This window comes from Scyliorhinus canicula, chromosome 12 (assembly GCF_902713615.1).
Source record: "Scyliorhinus canicula chromosome 12, sScyCan1.1, whole genome shotgun sequence".
Taxonomy (NCBI): Eukaryota; Metazoa; Chordata; class Chondrichthyes; order Carcharhiniformes; family Scyliorhinidae; genus Scyliorhinus; species Scyliorhinus canicula.
The window spans coordinates 138,268,398-138,286,995 of record NC_052157.1 but is presented as its reverse complement, the minus strand read 5'-3'; the positions used below and the strand labels follow the sequence as shown (position 1 = coordinate 138,286,995).

General features: G+C 43.3%; 1 long non-coding RNA gene across 2 annotated transcripts in view; it reads left to right on the top strand.

The window, feature by feature from the left end:
* The window catches only part of LOC119974931, a 46,389-nt gene extending 33,311 nt beyond the window's left edge, over positions 1-13,078 (top strand). The window contains exon 7 of one of the 2 annotated variants that reach the window (XR_005462614.1): positions 12,402-13,078. This is a non-coding gene — a long non-coding RNA (uncharacterized LOC119974931). The remainder of the gene's footprint in view (positions 1-12,401) is intronic. The other variant, XR_005462616.1, reaches the window with a different exon arrangement.
* Positions 13,079-18,598: the final 5,520 nt, after the last annotated feature.

Sequence of the window (18,598 nt, the reverse complement as noted above, 5' to 3'; positions counted from 1 at the left end):
ACTTCTCGCTCAGCAGGATATCAGTTACATTGCTCAACGTGCATGGGCATTCTGCTCTGAATATTTTAACATCACACAGCAGGGCAGCACGGTGGCGCAGTGGTTAGCACGGCTGCCTCAGGGCGCCGAGATTCCCGGTTCGATTCCGGCCCTGGGTCACTGTCCCAGTGGACTTTATACATTTTCCCCGTGTTTGCGTAGGTTTTGCCCCCACAGCCCAAAGATGTGCAGGGTAGGTGGATTAGCCATGCTAAATTGCCCCTTAATTGGAATGAATATTAATTGGGTACTCTAAAAAAAAATTTTACATCACCGAGCAAAGCATAAAGAAGCAAAAGCTAAATGTATACTTTAGCAGGGAAGCAAAGTGAAATTCTGAAAAGATGAGGATGCCTGCTTAAACACAACATTATAATGGGCGGCATGTTTGATCACTTTATGTACAGGAAGTTCTGGAAAAACTCAGCAGGTCTGGCAGCATCTGTGGAGAGAGATACATAGTTAAAATTTCGAGCCTGAATGACTCGAAGAAGAATCATACAGACTTCACAAGGTAACTCTGTTCCTTGCTCCACAGATGCTGCCATGCCTGCTGGGTTTTCCCAGAACTTTTTGTATTTATTTCAGATTTCCAGTATTTTGGTTTTATGATCATTTCATTTAATAGAATAGCAGCTGTATTTACAATGATTAGCACTGAACTTCAGATCAAAATGCAGATCACCTGAAAATCAAGTGGTTCTGCTGTTAAGCTGCCAAATGCAAAATACCAATGTATAACTGTAAAATTATCAGGAAAAGCCTTTAAAGACTACCATGGAACCTCTGAAGAGAGCTGGAAATTGTACACAAGACCATGCAAAACAAAATAGACATCCTAAAAGCATCATGAATCTCAAAAAAATTGGTTGGAAACAGCATTGCAAAATTAAAACAATGAACTAAAATATACAAGTGGAACCATCTCCAGCTGTAAACAACACAAAGCAGTGAAACATTAATGTTTTGGAAGTCTTTTAGTGGAAAACTTCCAAATGGTACAGAACCAACAAAACTGAAGATACAGGGCCAAATGGAAGAGACAGCGACAGCAAACCCAGAATGTTTCAGATTGGGCCAAAACTCATTTTACCAGAATAAGAAATGTAAACGTATTTGATTGAGATTGATTCAAAGATGGAAGTTAGTTTGTCAGTTAATCACAGCCAATAATTAAGAGACTTGATGAGTTTCCCATCTGGGGTGTTCCAGAAGTTGAATCATGGAGAGGCATTGGTGCGGAAGTTCTGTAGGAGGGCTGTGATCTTGCTGCCTTCCACCTAAGGCTGATAGAGTTGGTAAGAACTGGTGGAAAGAGGTGGGGTGTAATAATTAAGAACATTAAACCAAATGAAACAAAGCACATTTAAGAAGAACTTGATATTAGTTTTAATTTAAACCCACAGTATGTCATTCAAAAAAAGCACAGCTTACTTGCCCTTGGCAGGGAAAAATCATCTGAAACGTCTGATCTTGATTACAGAAAGTAATCCAATTATCGAAAAGGGCAAACCATGGGGGAAGCACAGTAATCATTCATGCCACATAAAGCAAGAGACACATCATCACTTAGACCTATTTATGTGTTATCATAGAAATACCTAGAAGTTACAACATGGAAGCAGGTCCATCCAGTCTATGTTGGTGTTTATCATCTATGCAAGCAAATAGGCCTTATCATATTTATCCACTCTGCACCCTGATCCCTATAACCTTTATTTTAATTCTACTTCTCCAAGCTAATCTTCAGTGTTGATGGTTTTTGCCTCAACCACTAACCTTGGAAATGGGGAGAGAGTGCTGTTATGTTAATGTCACTGACCTAATAATCGGGAGCTTCAGGCGAATACTGTGGGGACATGGGTTTGAATCCCATCAAGGCAGCTGGTGGAATTTAAATTCAGTGAACTGAAATCTAGTCTTAGTAATGATGACCATGAAAATATCATCAATTGTCATTTAAAATAACCATCTAGTTCACTAATGTCCTTATGGGAAGGAATCTGCCATCCTTGCATGGTCTGGCCTACAGATCCGTAGCAATGTGGTTGACTCTGAAATGGCCCAGCAAGCCACTCAGTTCGAGGGCAATGCTGGGCTTGCCAGTGACACTCATATCGCGTGAAACATGAAAGAATTTAAAAAATGAATTCTACAGCTTTACAACTCTCAGTGTAAAGAAGTTTCTCTTCCACTTTGTTATAAATTTCTAATATTTAATCTTTTATATATGATCCTTTGTTCAAAATCAATCAACTACTGAAGAAGTTTGCTTCCAGCTACTCTGACCCTTACGTTCACAATTCTAAAGACTTCAGTCACACTGCACTGTAATTGCATTAGTGTGACAAAACAAGCCACATTTTTTCGATTATTTCTTTGTGTTTGATATTTCTTCATACTAGGCAACATCGTAGTGAATCTGCATTGAACCTTCTCTAAAGCTTTGATATCCTTCCTATAGTGTGATGCCCACTGCAATTGCTTTGATATCCTTCCTATAGTGTGATGCCTACTGCAATGTTTTAATGGGCACTTCTGAGGTTTTTTGTGGCTTATTATTCCCTCTTGGTGTTTACCATTGTGATAAAACTAGAATTCTGTTTCTTTTTTTAGAGCTTTATCAATGTGAAGTGCTACATTTGATATTCTGTGAACATGAATCCCCAAATCCCTCTGCTCTTCCACATCAATGAGAACTTCCATTCAGAGCACAATTATTGTTGTTTTTACCAAAATGTGCTACATTTGATGGTTTGAATAAATCACCTGTAGCTGCAACGTATGAATGCCATGCAAAAAGTAGTCCTTGTCCAAATCGCTGATTACACTTCGCTTTACACAGTTTTGTTTTTCGAGGCATGGCTATGTCACTCGAGAATCAAACCTGTCGGAGCACTGTTCTTTTTCAGTAATATTTCAGTATTTTCCCCTTAGTGAACTGATCAACGTGCAGTACAACATTGTCCTCTCAAAGGTCTTTGTTTTAATGCTTGGCTTACATTACATTCATCGTCAGTGAGTGAAGTTTGGATTAGTAGAAATGAATGGAAGGTGGAGGAGTTCAAAACAGAAAATAAAATGCAACAATTATTTTCATTTTATACTAGTCAATCTTCACGTTGTTGCAGACAACATGTTGAGATTAAGGTCATTGGTGCCAGCTGTGGCTCAATGGTAGCATTCTCAAGCAATGGACTTGAATACATATTCTAGGCTAATGCTCCAAGTGCACTACTTGAGCGAGTGCTGCACTATTGGATGTGCATTCTTTGGATGAGATGTTAAATTGAGGCCTCATCTGCTCTCTCAGGTGGACATAAAAGATCCCAAGTTGTTGTTTCAAAGAAAGAGAGGGAAGTTCTTTCTTCTAAACGCCAATATTTATCCCTCAATCAACATTACTAAAAACAAATTCTCTGTTCATTATCCCTCTGCTGTTTGTGGGCCTTGCTGTGAGTAGATTAGCTACCACGTTGTCTATATTTCAATCGTGACTACACCTCAAAAATACTTTCTTTGTTAGAGAATCCTTTGCGACGCTCTGAGGCAGTGAAAGGTGCGAAATAAAGGCAAGTCTTTTTTCTTTGGTCAAAATTGGTGAGAGGTTTGGGAAGAACTTGATCCAGGTTGGAAAAGAGAGAGGGATAAGGGAAAGTGTGTGAGAGTAGAGCAGGCAAAGATGGCTTTGAGGGGGTAGCAGTGGCGTAGTGGTATTGTCACTGGACTAATAAACCAGAGACCCAGAGTAATGCTCTGGGGACCCAGGTTCAAATCCCGCCACAGCAGATGGTGAAATTTGAATTCAATGAAAGTCTGGAATTTCAGAAAAAGTCTAATGGTGACCATGAAACCACCGTCGATTGTCAGGAAAACCTATCTGGTTCACTAATGTCCTTTAAGAAAGAAAATCTGCCATCTTTATCTGGTCTGGCCTACATGTGACTCCAGACCTACAACAATGTGGTTGACTCTTAACTGCCTCCTTAAGGGCACTTAGGAATGGGCAATAAATGCTGGCATAGCCTGCGATGCCCACATCCAATGAATAGAAAAAAGGATGGGGCAGGAAGGAGAAGAAAAGCAGGAGGGACAGTGGAACCTGTGTCAGTAGACCCTCTTTTAGTTCTGGGTTTTCATATGATTGGGAATGGTGGAGAGGAGGGTTGTGGGAGTGGTGGTGGTGGTTGGTCAAGGGATGGTAAATGCAGTGCTTTCCTATATTCAATGCTGGAGTTTCTGCTGATAGAGGTTGGGAAACCTCTTCTTCATTTCCCTGGCCTGTCTTTCCTCTCAGTTGGACAAATGCACTAATGCCCAACAAGAGCAGGCTCACTGCTCAGTTGGGGCAGTGAGGGGATGGAGTAAGGTGGGTTCAGCAAGGCTGCTCAGTAATGGGATAGAGAAGTCGACTGGCTCAGTTACACTGCAGTGGGTGGGAGCCTTGATGGCAAAGGGGTGTGGTGGGGGAGGTAAATAGTGCTACTTGGGTTGGGAATGAATGGCATGTTGATATACAGATGGTTTAGCTGTTCAGTGGTTTAAATACTTCAATTGGGGTGGTTTTGTGAGTTTACTTGGAATGGAATGTGAGGCTGGACTGTGGAACAGGCTTGGCAGTTGAATTTTTACAGAAGGCTGCTGTTGCTCCATGGGGTGGTGGAATCGGGGTGGGAGCCAATAAAGATTTTGCTATTCTCTGCAGCAAATACAGACTAGAGATGTGACTGAGGTGCTAGCGGAAGCTTGCATCTTGTAAGATGATGGTTTGCACAATGGTGGTCAACTCTGTGCAAAGCACCACTTGCTGTGCCTCAGGAGCCGAGGATACAGTGGACTGAAATGTTGCCCGATTCACTGGCCTCGGCTTTCTCTGGGCTCTCTTCTCAGCCAGTTTAACTTTTCATTCCTGCTCACCTCTTCCAATGCCCTTCCAATCAGTCAGCCTCCCGAGGTCACGCCATCAGTGACTGTCTTTCAGTTGCCAATGACTGAGGTAAAGGGTACTGATACTTGGGGTGTGGTGTTGTACTTTCGTGCTCAGCTCACTGTTCAATCTGGCGGGGAAGCTAGGTCAACTTCCAAGTTCCATTGTGGGGAGAATAAAAGTATGGTTGTGGTGATCAGTGGGGGTGAAGAGGGATTGATCCTCAGTTGGGATATCCCATGATATCCTTTGCCCTGCTCCACTGTGGAAATTGGGATGTTGCACCCGGTTTGTTGCTCACTGGGAAAGGTGGGAGGCCTGCTTGAAATGATCTGTGTGTGTTTGCATGTGACTGTCGCTCTGTTATCCTACCAGAGCAATTGGTTAATCGACGGATGGCAAAAGGCACATTTCCGTTTTGCTTCTGTGCTTTGTTCACACCGTGTTCTGCAGTACTTATTCCTGAATGTTGCTTTTTTAAAAAAAGAATGCCTTTTGTTAAAAAAAATCCTTCCCAGATTTAATTGAAACAGAAAATGCTTCAGTTCTCGAATAGTTAATAGAGAGGTTTGTGCAAACATCAGGTCTGAGAGAGGATTCAATACACACAAAATCACAAAGATTTAAATCTGTATGTCTGCACCTGGCCGCACTGCCAATGTGCGAGCTTCTGTCCCCATATGCAAAGCAGGGTCCAGAACAGTACCCATTTTTTGCCTGGTAAAGTTGATTTATTGTTAGCCTTTGGGGTGGGTGTCGGACACCCTGGGTGTCAAACAGTGTTCAACAGATGGGCCTTCTGCTGCCTAGGTGACGGACTCATCTGCTGATTTGTGTGGCCACTAATTTTTTCAAATTTATTTCCCTTTTCCCTATCCTGACTCATTTCTTCTGTTTATATCTTCATTCCACCCCCAGCCTTCCCCTGCAAACCAGGGACGGCAGATCAAGCCCTGTTTTTGCATTCGACGAGGGATCAGATAAATGGGAGCCAGCTTGCTCTGATAAGGCCTTGCTCTGGGCATTGCCTCTCTCTGAAAGCCGTTTACTATGCATAGAGTCAGGCTATCTGTGTTGCTGCACCTTGACATGAATTTATCTGCACCAGAGACGAGAGAATCCTGCAGAAATTATTGAAGTGGGATTTGATCTTGGGAGGCAACCGTGTCAATTTTCCACCATTTTTTAATTTTTCATATGGGCACCTGGGACAGCATACTGTTTGAGTATTTCTATTAAAACCAAGGAGCACATATATGTATTTTGTCTATAGTCAGAATAGGTTTTAAGTCTGATACTGCATGCAGATATAGGAGCTTAATTAATCTGATCACTTTAACTGCAGGTACACATAATAAAAACATTATAAGCCAAATTTAACCATCTATATGTGTGGGGGACAAAAGTCCTTAAAGCAATATTTATCAATAAATTATTTTATCTTTTGAAAATCTCATAATGGTCTGAATATAATAATTAACCCGTAAACTGTCCAAGAATGATTATGATGAAATTCACAGTCCAGGATTGAGGTTATCTGTCAGTGCTATTCTTGCTGCTGATAGATTGACAATTTTGTTTTAGTATTTTTCCAGGGTTCTCAAAAAAATTGCTGTTGCTGAAGCGGCCTTGGTGCATGGTTTGTCTGTGCCCTTGTGTGCATTTGCCGAGTTTCCCACACGTGGAACGTCTAATCTCATCCAAGTTAACTGTGGGAACATGGGGTGCAGGCGAGGTGCTCTGGTGTAGCCACTGACATGAGGGAAACAACCCTCTGCATCTATGGTTAAGTTGCAGAATTCATACTTTCCATGGTCAGTCATCAAGGCTCCATGGAGTGTGGGAAATGTAATCTGCTGATTCAGAGGCATGCTGTTATGAATAACGTTCTCACTGCAGCACCTCACCAAGCTTTCTGAATGTTTTAAAACAGGGCAGGCAAAGTGGGAAAATCAGAAAGTGACCCCATTCATGCTACTTCCTCATGGACTCCTCAGATCATCCAGTCATAGGGTAGGATTGTCAGAGATAATAACTGACTCCTACCTATGGAGAGACTCAAAGAAAATTAGTTGTACTCTCATTTGTTTTTTTATTGAAGTTAAAGTACCAAATTATTATTTTCCAATTCAGGAGCAATTTAGCGTGGCCAGTCCACCTACCCTGCACATCTTTGGGTTGTGGGGGTGAAACCCATGCAAACACGGGGAGAATGTGCAAACTCCACACTGACAGTGACCAGGGCCGGGATTCGAACTCGGGTTCTCAGCGCCATAGGCAGCAGTGCTAACCGCTTTGCCACTCTGACGTCCCAAGTTGCACTCTCAGTTGATGATATTTTTATTTCTACCAATAAAGTAAGTTAAAATATAAATAAGTAGTAACGATATATTTTCAGGTCTAGACTAAGATGTGTCAGATGACCAATATTCCCAGAGACCCATTGTTTTTTTTTAAAGAATGTTTTTATTGGGTTTTATACATGGTATATTTACAGATGTACACACAGAGAAACCAAAAAGAAATAACAAAAATACGACATAACTAAAAAACCAAGAGGTGGGAAAATAAAAAAATGGGAAGTATATATACAGAGAAGCAACAAAGAGAAAATTTAATTATACATGCCATGGTGGCGGGGGGGGGGGGGGGGGGGGGGGGGGGTTCTCCTCCCTTCTTTTCTGTTTTAAAAAAAATACATACAGAACAGGCAAATCAAACCTTTTTTAAAAAAATTAGATTATCCAATTATTTTTTTCCAATTAAGGGGCAATTTAGTGTGGCCAATCCACCTACCCTGCACATTTTTGGGTTGTGGGGGCGAAACACACGCAGACACGGGGAGAACATGCAAACTCCACACGGACAGTGACCCAGAGCCGGGATCGAACCTGGGACCTCAGCGCCGGGAGGCAGCTGTGCTAACCACTAGGCCACCGTGCTGCCCCAGGCACATCAAACCTGGGTGGGAGGGGCGCCTGGGTGATGCTCCTGATGTTATTCGCTTCTCTCGGTCGGTTCTATTTTTTGTTTTTGTGCGTTTGCCTCTGCATTCCTTTCTCCTGTACTTTCTTACCTTCATTTGCCCTGCTGGTGGTTGTCGTTTCCCGTGCTCTCCTTCCAGTTTGTGTTCCCTCCTCTTTCCTCCCCTCTGGTTCCTCTCTTTTATTCTCCTCCCCTTGACCTTCTTCCTTCCCTGCCCCCCTTCCCCCCCCTCCCCTCCACTCCCTCTCTGCAGCTCTCCTTTCTTTTCAGCTGTGTTACTGCTACCCCCTGTTGAACTGCTCCGCCTCCCCGCCTCCCCCTCCCGAGTCCTCCCTCCCTTCCCTCTCTTTTCTCATGTCTTGGCTACTTTTCCCTGGCTCTTGGCTACTTGATTATCTATTTGTTTGTTCGTTGGCCACAAACGGGTCCCAGAACAGTTGGGTGAATGGCTCCCATGTTCTGAGGAAGTCATCTTTCGCCTCCGGGATAGCAAATTTGATTTTCTCCGTTTGGAGAAATGCCGATAGGGTCGAACAGCCAGTCTGCAGCTTTGGGTGGTGTTGCTGACCACCAGCCGAGCAGGATTCTATGGCAGGCGATCTGGGAGGCAAAGGCTAGGGCGTCCGTCCTCCCCATAAAGAGATCTGGTTGGTCTGATACTCTGAAGACCGCCACATCCGGGCTCGGCTCCAACCTCATCCCCACCACTTTGCACATTGCCTGAAAGAAGGCTGTCCAGTACCCAGCAAGTCTGGGGCAAGACCAGAAAATGTGGGTGTGGTTGGCCGGGCCTCCTTGGCACCATTCGCATCTGTCCTCCACCTCCAGGAAGAACCTACTCATTCGGGTTCTTGTTAAGTGGGTTCTATGTACCACCTTTAGTTGCGTTAGGTTGAGTTTTGCACACGTGGAGGTGGAGTTGACCTGATGTAGTGCTTCGCTCCAGACTCCCCACCCTATTTTGAGCCCCAAGTATTCCTCCCATTTCCTCCTCGGCACATCCAGTACAGTGTTGGCCCTCTCTATCAGTCGTTCGTACATGTCGCTACAGTTTCCTTTACTTAGAATATTTGCTTCCAATAATTCCTCTGGTAGCGCCTGTCGCGGTGGTCACGGATACATCCTTGTCTCCTTCCACGGGAAGTTTTTAAGCTGCAGGTATCTGAGTTCGTTGCCCTTAGCTAGCTGGAATCTCTCTGTCAGTTCGTCCAGTGTTGTGACCCTGCTGTCGGTGTCAGAGACCCATTGTTGAGATCTGATGACAGAATACTGCTTTGAACTTCCAAGAAGGAGTATAGAAGAGGAAAAGAAATGCAATTATTTGAAAAGTTAGGTACAAAATGTTAATTTATAGAGTGATGATCTTTTTCTACTTTTGTCAATTTAAGAGTAAGGCAGCAAGCATGTTTAGTGGAACTATACAACTACATAAAAAAAATATAAATTTAGAGTACCCAATTCTTTTTTGTGGCCAATTAAGGGGCAATTTAGCATGGCCAATCCACCTACCCTGCGCATCTTTGGGTTGCGGGAGTGAGACTCACGCAGACACGGGATAATGTGCAAACTCCACACGGACTGTAACCCGGGGCCGGGATCGAACATGGGTCCTCGGCGCTGTGAGGCAGCAGTGCTAACCACTGCGCCACCTTCTATACAACTACATTATAACTGTTATTTACATGTTCACCTTTTGGTTAATAAACTTTCTGTATATCTTTAACTTAAACCAAGGTCTGATGTGTTGCTCTGCCACCTTAAAAGACTGGAATGAGATCTTTTGAAGGGATAGGATGTGCTAGTAGTTAAAAAGCAGCAGCAGATTGGATTCAATGTTGATTTTCCAGGGTGTGCTGTCAAAATATTACTTATATCTGAAGACAAGATTAGATATTCGCAAGGATATGCGGAATTCATAGAATCATAGAACTTACAGTGTAAAAGGAGGCCATTCGGCCCATCGAGTCTGCAGAGATTGGAAAGAGGACCCTACTTAAACCCAAACCTCCACCCGATCCATGTAACCCCACCTAACATTTTGGACACTAAGGGGCAAGTTAGCATGTCCAATCCACCTAACCTGCACATCTTTGGACTGTGGAGTAAACCAGAGCACCTGGAGAAAACTCACGTGGACATGGGGAGAAAGTGCGAACTCTACACAGACTGTTACCCGAGGCTGGAATTGAACCGGGGTCCCTGGAGATGTGAGGCAGCAGTGCTAACCACTGTGCTACCGTGCAGCCCATTGGAGCTGATCTAAGACACCAAACTATTGTACAAGAGTCGAAGTAGTCTAATAAGAAGATGAGAAAATAAAGTAAAAATGCAAGACTTGCTGAGAGGCGAGGAACTGGAAATTTCTTTACCTCTCATGATTAGTGAACACATTGATATCTCACTTGGCAAGACATTGGGGCCAACCATTTGAAAGCACTGACAATTGTTAGTTAATTAAATCACCTAATTTATGCTGCTTGTATGGTGGATGGGGTATTATGACCGAGTAGCTAGAACAAATTATTTGCCTGTAACACAACCTCCCTATTGGTCATTAAGTATCTTAATTACAAGTTATTCATATAGAGACTAGGTGGCACAGTTAGACATTGGCCTTTCATTCCAGGGATCTCACTTTGAATCAACCCAGATTGTTGGAATGATAGTTTGCAGGCAGTAACTATTGTTGGTGTCTCAAAAAAATTCCAAGTCGGCATAAGCCCCAAGCCTCAGCCAGTGCTCATTATTAGGCTCAAAATGGTTACTTTTCTCTTCATTAAGGCTGAAATGAAGGTGAGTAAAGGGTGCGAAACACTGGGTCAGTGGAGGGGACTTGTCTGAGTTCGGCCAGAAGTACCATGTTGCGCCTGAGCTTGAGAGTGACGATGGGGAAGGGATATTAGAAATGTAACCTCATTGTTCTCATTTTAAGGGTAATAACTAGATGCAACAAGAGCCAATTTAAGGGACTAATGTCCAATATTAAGGCACACCTGAAATATTTCTGACCTAATTTTTCAGGTAACTCTGGTAGTTGCTTAAAACGGCCATAAGGCCGCATATGGTATACAAATTAAGAGATTAATGCCTGTTTTGGGAGCCGTTCTCAAAAATTCAGCATTTCAGTGGACAGCAGCGGCTCAGCAAATGAGGCCTAAGCAGTGGCTGACATTAAAAAAAAATTGTTGAAATTTAAAATAAAGTTATTTTGAAGTCAGGGAGAGGAGATTATTCAACTGACTCCGTAATATCCTGATTGGCACCACTCCCCCACATGCCTGTGTTCCTCTCATCCTCTGGGTCTTACCCTTCGGGCTGCTATGCAGGTGACCGGAAATTTATCCCCTTCAAAAAATGGCAAAGTGTGGGAAGGTACCATCAGGAACCTGCTTGATTCTCCGGGGAAACACGCCAGTTTTCTGACTGAACCTGACACTTGGTCATTTTCTGGGAAAATTCCACCTTGGTTTAATACCTCATCTGAAAGACAGCACCTTTGAACATGCAGCACTATCTCAGTACCATACTGGAATATCAGCCCTGTTTGTGCTAAGTCCTGAAGTGGGACTTGAACCCAGAACCAGCAGGCTCTGAGACAAGCATCCTACTAACTGAGCCACAACTGAACAGTCTGCCAAAACCCAAACCTATCGGGGTCCCTCCCTAGACCTGATTTGGCAACACTACAAAGCCTATTGATCAATTTCCATATAAAAGCAAATTACTGCAAATGCCGGAATCTGAAACCTTTGACGAAGAGTCATTGGACTCGAAACGTTAGCTCTTTTCTCTCTCTACAGATGCTGCCAGACCTGCTGAGATTTTCCAGCATTTTCTCTTTCGACCAATTTCCATTGTTCTCTTGCCCTGCCTCCCTCACTTGTTGCACATTACCGTGCGATACCTCATAACTTTCTTTGAACTTTTCTCGCATAGTATAAGCACCAGGATTTCTTAATGTTGAGCTGAAATTCCATTGCTGTACTTAATGTGAGGTGCAAAGGTACCAAGATTAAATGATGGGTACTCAAAATGGCCCTGGTGACATAGCAGATTTGGGCACGGACGCGTCCTGTCTTGGATGTAGAAATGTCAATATATTTTATAATTCTTTTTTATAAGGTAGGAAATGTACAACAATAGCTACAGGTTTCCCCCCTACTTCTTGCACAGCTAGTTTCCAGCCTAGCCATACTGTTGGCAACACGAGGGGTTGAACCTATTTCGCCAATGAGAAAACATTTGAAGGGTGAATGATTTTTGTGCACCACTTAGATACCAGTTTACAGTAGCGCTTTTATAAAGACGATGAAATATGTCACTTGGTGCCTGGTATCAATAGACTTACTGAGTGGAGCAAAGAGGTGCAGCTGCTGATTGTAAATGGTTACAGAGCAAGGGAGAGTTTTATTAAAATGTTAACACATCTCATCTCTATTCTGTCCTTCAGGCCACTTTGAGAAGATGATTGTCCTCAGACCATTATTCCCATCAAACCAAATGACGAAGGTGCTCTGTTGGTCTTCAACTACAACTCCTATTCAAGACCTCGTACAGTAGATAGTAGAACATTACTTGGCCTTCCATCAGATTCCACCGGGAACATCTTCATTATACCACTGGTCGGTACTACTGGAGGCCCAGGATCAGACCAAGCCCGCAGGAGTGAAATTTGGCTTTGCTGGGAGTGGAAAATGGATGATAACCAACTGGCAGCTCTTTTACATCTTTTGCATTGGCCACATCGGGCAGGGTGCAAATGAGCTGTCGATTTCACAATCATCCACTTTGCATTCCCACCAAAGTCGAATTTCACACCCCTGGGAGTTTACAAAGAATGCCGAGAATGGAATCTGGCATCACTACCGTGATGGATTTGTTGAGCTTTCTCCCTGGATCGACTGAGCTCCCGAACCTCACTCTCCAAGAATTCGGGCACTTCTTCAGTGTAATTCTGTAGCTTTCGTCAGAAGATAATGCAACTTCTATGTCGATGTTTGTACTTCAAGAGTAAGAATCCAGTTCGAGTAAAAGCTTAGTAGAGGCCAGCCTCTCTACTACGTTTATCTTTGTAGCAGTTGGTTAAATTATACGAGTGAGGGTGGTGCAGTGGTTAGCACTGCTGCCTCATGGTGCCGAGGACCTGGGTTCAATCCCGGCTCCGAGTCACTGTCCATGTAGAGTTTGCATATTCTTCCCGTGGTCTCACCCCCACAACACAAAGACTTGCAGGGTAGGTGGATTGGCCACGCTAAATTGCACCTTAATTGGGAAAAAAGAATTGGATATTCTAAATTTATAAATAGAACTAATAGTTTTTACGACCAGTAGCTTTAATGCTGATGGCTTCAGGGCGAGTCGTAAACTAAAATACAATACGCTGTGCACTGACTATCCAACACACACCCCCACCAATTTCTCATCAGTTTTCTATCCTTCCCTTTGTTCCTGACACTGCTACCACCTTCATTGGAGTTGGCCTCCATGGGCAAGGCTTTCAATTGCATCCTCGCCCATAGGGTCATTACAGTGTGTTCAATGATTCACTGTCAAAGGTGACCCTGCTACCCACGCTGGCCTAGACCTCGATATCATTGATCCCCAAAATGGACAAAGACCCGACAGAGAGTGGATCATACAGAACCGTCTCTCTCCTAAATACTGATGCGAAACCCTAGCGAAAGTACTGGCGAGGCGACTGGAGAGTTGCCTGCCAGAAGTGATCACGGAAAATCAGACCAGATTTGTTAAGGGCAGAAAAGTAACAGCGAACATCAGACGCCTGCTGAACGTCATAATGACCCATTCTGGGGCGAAGACATCAGAGAAAGCCTTCGATTGAGCAGAATGAAGGTGCATCAAGGAGGTGCTTGAAGAGTTTAGGTTCGGAGCAGGGTTCAACATGTGGGTGAAGCTCCTGAATAGCACTTCTATGGCGAGCATAAGGATGAATGCCACCAGCTCTGAATACTTCCAGCTGCACAGGGGAATAAGGCAGGGTGCCTACTATCCACGCTCCTGTTCGCACTGGAAATCGAGGCACTAGCTATCGCCCTTAGATTGGCGGATTGGTGGACATGCATTCGGGGAGGGAAAGAGACCATAGAGTCTCGCTCTATACGGATGACCAGCTCCTCTACGTGTTAAACCCCCTAGCCAGGATGGGAGAGGTAACTGTACTCCTTAGGGAGTTCAGCGCCTTCTCAGCTTACAAACCCAAGGGTTTGACCAGGGTGGTGGGGGTCGAGATTGAGCCGTGCCCATCTGTAGTGGTCTTCAGGGTGTCAGAGCATCCAGTACTTTGGACAGGGAAGGGGGCGGATGACCTAGCCTTCGCCTCACTGATCACCAGGCACTGATTTCTGTTAGGTTGGAAGTCGGCAGCGCCATCCTGGGCCTCGGAATGCCTCTCTGATCTGGCCGAGTTCCTGAGGCTAGAAAAGATAAAAATTTGCAATAAGAGGGTCCGAGGATAGATTCCATGACATGTGGAAATAGTTCACCAGCCTCTTCACAGACCTGGTCGCAACCAGCATCTGACCGTTGTGTGGGGGGGGGGGGGGGGGGGGGGGCGGCAGGGGGCGACAGTTAGGTAAGGGGGAGGCAGAAAAGGGAGGGTGGGGAACGTCGCATGGATGGAAGGGAGTTTGTGAATAGCAGAGAAGGAATCGGGAGGAGGGACAATCATAGGAGGGAACACAAAACCCTCAACACACGGGCTAAACCGGGAAAATGGACTGATCCGTCCTCCCACGAAAACTCAAGGGGGGAACAGGACTCCCCCCCCCCCCCCCCCCCACCAGCGGAACAAAGACAATCGACAAGTGAGGGGAAGGATCCCAGCAATGTATGCTAATATGTGGGCAAAGCTGGATGCAACTTCGGCTGCTAAGCTGTAGTAGTCCCAGTAAGAACCAAGATACTGTATAAACATTACTGTAAATAATACTGGGACCTCAGTCACGGACACGGTGACAGCATGGGGCTCATATTTTGTCATTTTTACTGTGGCAACTATTTTTACCGTTCTTGTATTGTTCTTCACCTGCAAAGCTCTGTGTTTGTATTAAATTCAAATGCCAATAAAAAATATTGAAAGAAAAAGTCTTTACAGCGAACTCCATTAAGCTATTCAACTGTGGAAGACATCACAGTCTCACGTGAAATCCTTAGTTCCTGCAAGGGTTAATGGATTATTTAATCAGGAGTGAGAAACCTTTCCTAATGTAAGGCTGTACCCCCTGGGAAAACTAACTCAGCAGAGGCATAGGACGTGCGAACAGAGTCGAATATTTAGCCCCTCGAACCTGCTCCGTCATTTAATCAGATCACAGCTGATCTTCACCTCAGATCTATTTACCCACCTTTGACCTCTATCCCTTGACACCCTCACAAGAAATAAAATATATGGATCACAGTCGTGAAAATTTCAATTGACCCATCATCTATAATCTTTCAAGAGAAAAATAAGTTTGATACTTTCACTACTCTTTATGTGAAAAAGGGATTTCTGATTTCACTCATGTACGGTGTCGACATGATTTGTTCCGGATTCCCCCATCAGAGAAAGAAATCTCAGGTTTCTCCGTCATTTAAAACGCTCAAATAGATCACCCCTCAACCTTTTAAACTCAAGGAAATTCAAACCAATGATATGCATCCTGTCTTTATAAATTTAACCCTTTAAGCCCCAGTATCATTATGGTGAATCTGTACTGTATCTCCACCAAGGCCAATATATCCTTCCTAAGGTATGGTTCCACAAACTAAATGCAAAATTTAAGATGGCCTCTGAACATGGCTTAGCACAACTGGACCATGACTTCCTCTTCTTTGTATTCCAGTCCTCTTGAAATAATGGCCAATATTCCATTACCCTGTTGTTACTTTTTGTACCTGTTCAGTAGTTAATAGCGATTTGTTTATATAGATGTTTAAATATTGGTGTTCCTCCTCATTTCGTAATTTTTCATCATTCAGAAAATATTCTGATTTGACTTTCTGGGATCCAAAATTAATGGCCTCACATTTCCCCATGTAGTTTTTTTCCACTCACTTAATCCGTCCATATCCTTTTACAACACCTCATTTCCGTACCTCCAAAGTTAGTGTCATCTGTATTGCTCTATACCTTCTTCCAAGTTATCGATATAAACAGTGAAAAGGTAATGCCCCACCACAAATCCCTGAGGAAGACCATGTCATACCCTGCCAATAGAATTGTGTTCTTAGGGTGGCATGTGGCACAGTGGTCAGCAACTGCCTACAGCACGGTGGACCCCGGTTCGACTCCTGGCCCTGGGTCACTGTCCGTGTGGAGTTTGTACATTTTCCCCATGTCTGTGTGGGTTTCACTCCCACAACCCAACCCAAAGATGTGTAGGGTAGATGGATTGACCACTCTAAATTGCCCCTTAATTGGGAAAAAAATAATTGAGTACTTGAAATTAAAAAGAAAAAAGAATTGTGTTCCCTTCATTCCTTTTTGCCTTCTGACTTCCAAGTAACCTCCAACCCACATCATAAGATTGTGTCCAATTCTGTGATTTTACTTTTTGTTAAACTCTCTTGTGCAGAACCGTATAAAAATGCTTTTTGGAAGTCCATATATAACATCCATAGTAAATCTTTTGTCATTTAATTTTTTTTTTTAGAGTACCCAATTAACTTTTTCCAATTAAGGGGCAATCCAGCATGGCCAATCCACCTACTCTGCACATCTTTGGGTTGTGGGGGCAAAACCCACGCAGACACGGGGAGAATGTGCAAACTCCACACGGACAGTGACCCAGAGCCAGGATCGAACCTGGGACCTCGGCGCCGTGAGGCAGCATGGCTAACCCACTACGCCACCGTGCTGCCCTAATCTTTTGTGATGTTAGTGACCTTCTCAAAAATGTAATTTGATTAATCAGACTATTTCCAAATCTATGCTGATTTAGTCTGATTAGCCCAGCATATACTTCACCAAACGATCACTCTATCTCTGATAATACATTCCTGTACTGCTCCCACAACTGAAGTCGTAATGCTACGTCTGTAGTTACTTGGTTTCTCTCGCCTTCCCAAAGTGGCCTTTGTAATTTTCCAATCCAACAACACAATTTCCAAATCAGGAGAGCTTTGGAAAATGCTAAGCACCACATCTGCAATTCCTTCATCAAATTCTTTTGAAACCACAAGGTACTGGTGATTTGTTTGTTTTAGGGACTATTATTTTCTTCATTGCTTTTTAAAACAAATATTAAATCCGGTAAATCCCCCTGCTGACCGCCCCCCCCCCCCCCCCCCCCCCCCCCACCCCCCCTATCTCCATCCCCCGCTTTGATTTATTTTTATTTCCTTTGTGATGCTGGTATCTTATCCTCTTCCTCTTATGTGAAGATGCATAAAAATTGTATTAATTTAACAAATCTGCCATTTCCCTATTTTCAATTACAGTATCGCCTAGTGCTTAACAGGCCACGTTTCCCATTACTATTGTCTGAATGTATTTATAAAAGTTAGTTTCGCTATCCCGTTGCAAGTATTTCTCATACTCCTTTTTTGCACTCTTAATATGCCTTGTACATGCCTGCCTTGTGTGCCTTGTTGCCTTTATAGTTCTCCCAGTCTGCTATATTTTGATCTTTTCTTGCATTTATGTAAGGCTTTTCTTTTAACTTGATACTACAAAGACATGTGATTTATTCTAGTTTACATAGAGACTTCTCCTATGTGCTTATTGGGGTTGTGTATCATACTTTAGAGCCATTGTATTGCCAATGATGTAATAATGGCGGATACATACACCACATGATAGTCTGCACCAAATCTTTGTTGCTTATGCATCCTATTTAGACCGCGATTATTTTACATTCCTTTCAGTTGATCTCAGATTTTCAGCAGCAGAAAAAACAAATGAAAGGATTCTGTTTCCTCTTACAGAGCAGAATTTCAGATTACACACATTATTTAGCAATGCTTGTGTGCATGATGATACTGTATGAAGGTGCATGATGATACTGTATGAAGGTGCATGATGATACTGTATGAATTACAACTGTTGTGTATTATAGAGAACAATGGCCAAATATATGAAACATGTTTGGATTTCCAATGTACTTTTTTAAAAAACAAACTAAAAACTGCACACTTTAAAACAGGTTCCCAGCACAGTGGCACAGTGGGTTAGCCCTGGTGCCTCACGTTGCCAAGATCACAGATTTGATTCTGGGACACTGTCCATGTGGAGTTTGCACATTCTTCCTATTTGCATGGGTTTTCTTCCCCACAACCCAAAGATGTGCAGGCTACGTGGATTGACCACGCTAAATTGCCCCTTAATTGGAAAAAATGAATCGTGTACTCCAAGTTTATATAAAAAAACAGGTTCCCATATTTTTCTGCGAATCTTCACCCTTTCTCCTCCTCTGTCTTTCTCGCCCTCCCCCTTTCTTCTCTCACTCTCTGTTGCTCTGTCTTTTCTATTACTCACTTTCAGATTCTTGTCCGTCATCTCTGCTGATGGCTCGTTGACTTTTGGCTGCTTATAGTGTTTGCAGTGGGCTATAGTGCAGTTAGTCACCCAGACTCCAAGCAATTCTTTTTGTGATTAATTTTCAAATATCATGTTGAATATGTTGTTAAACAAGTTTAAAGTACTCC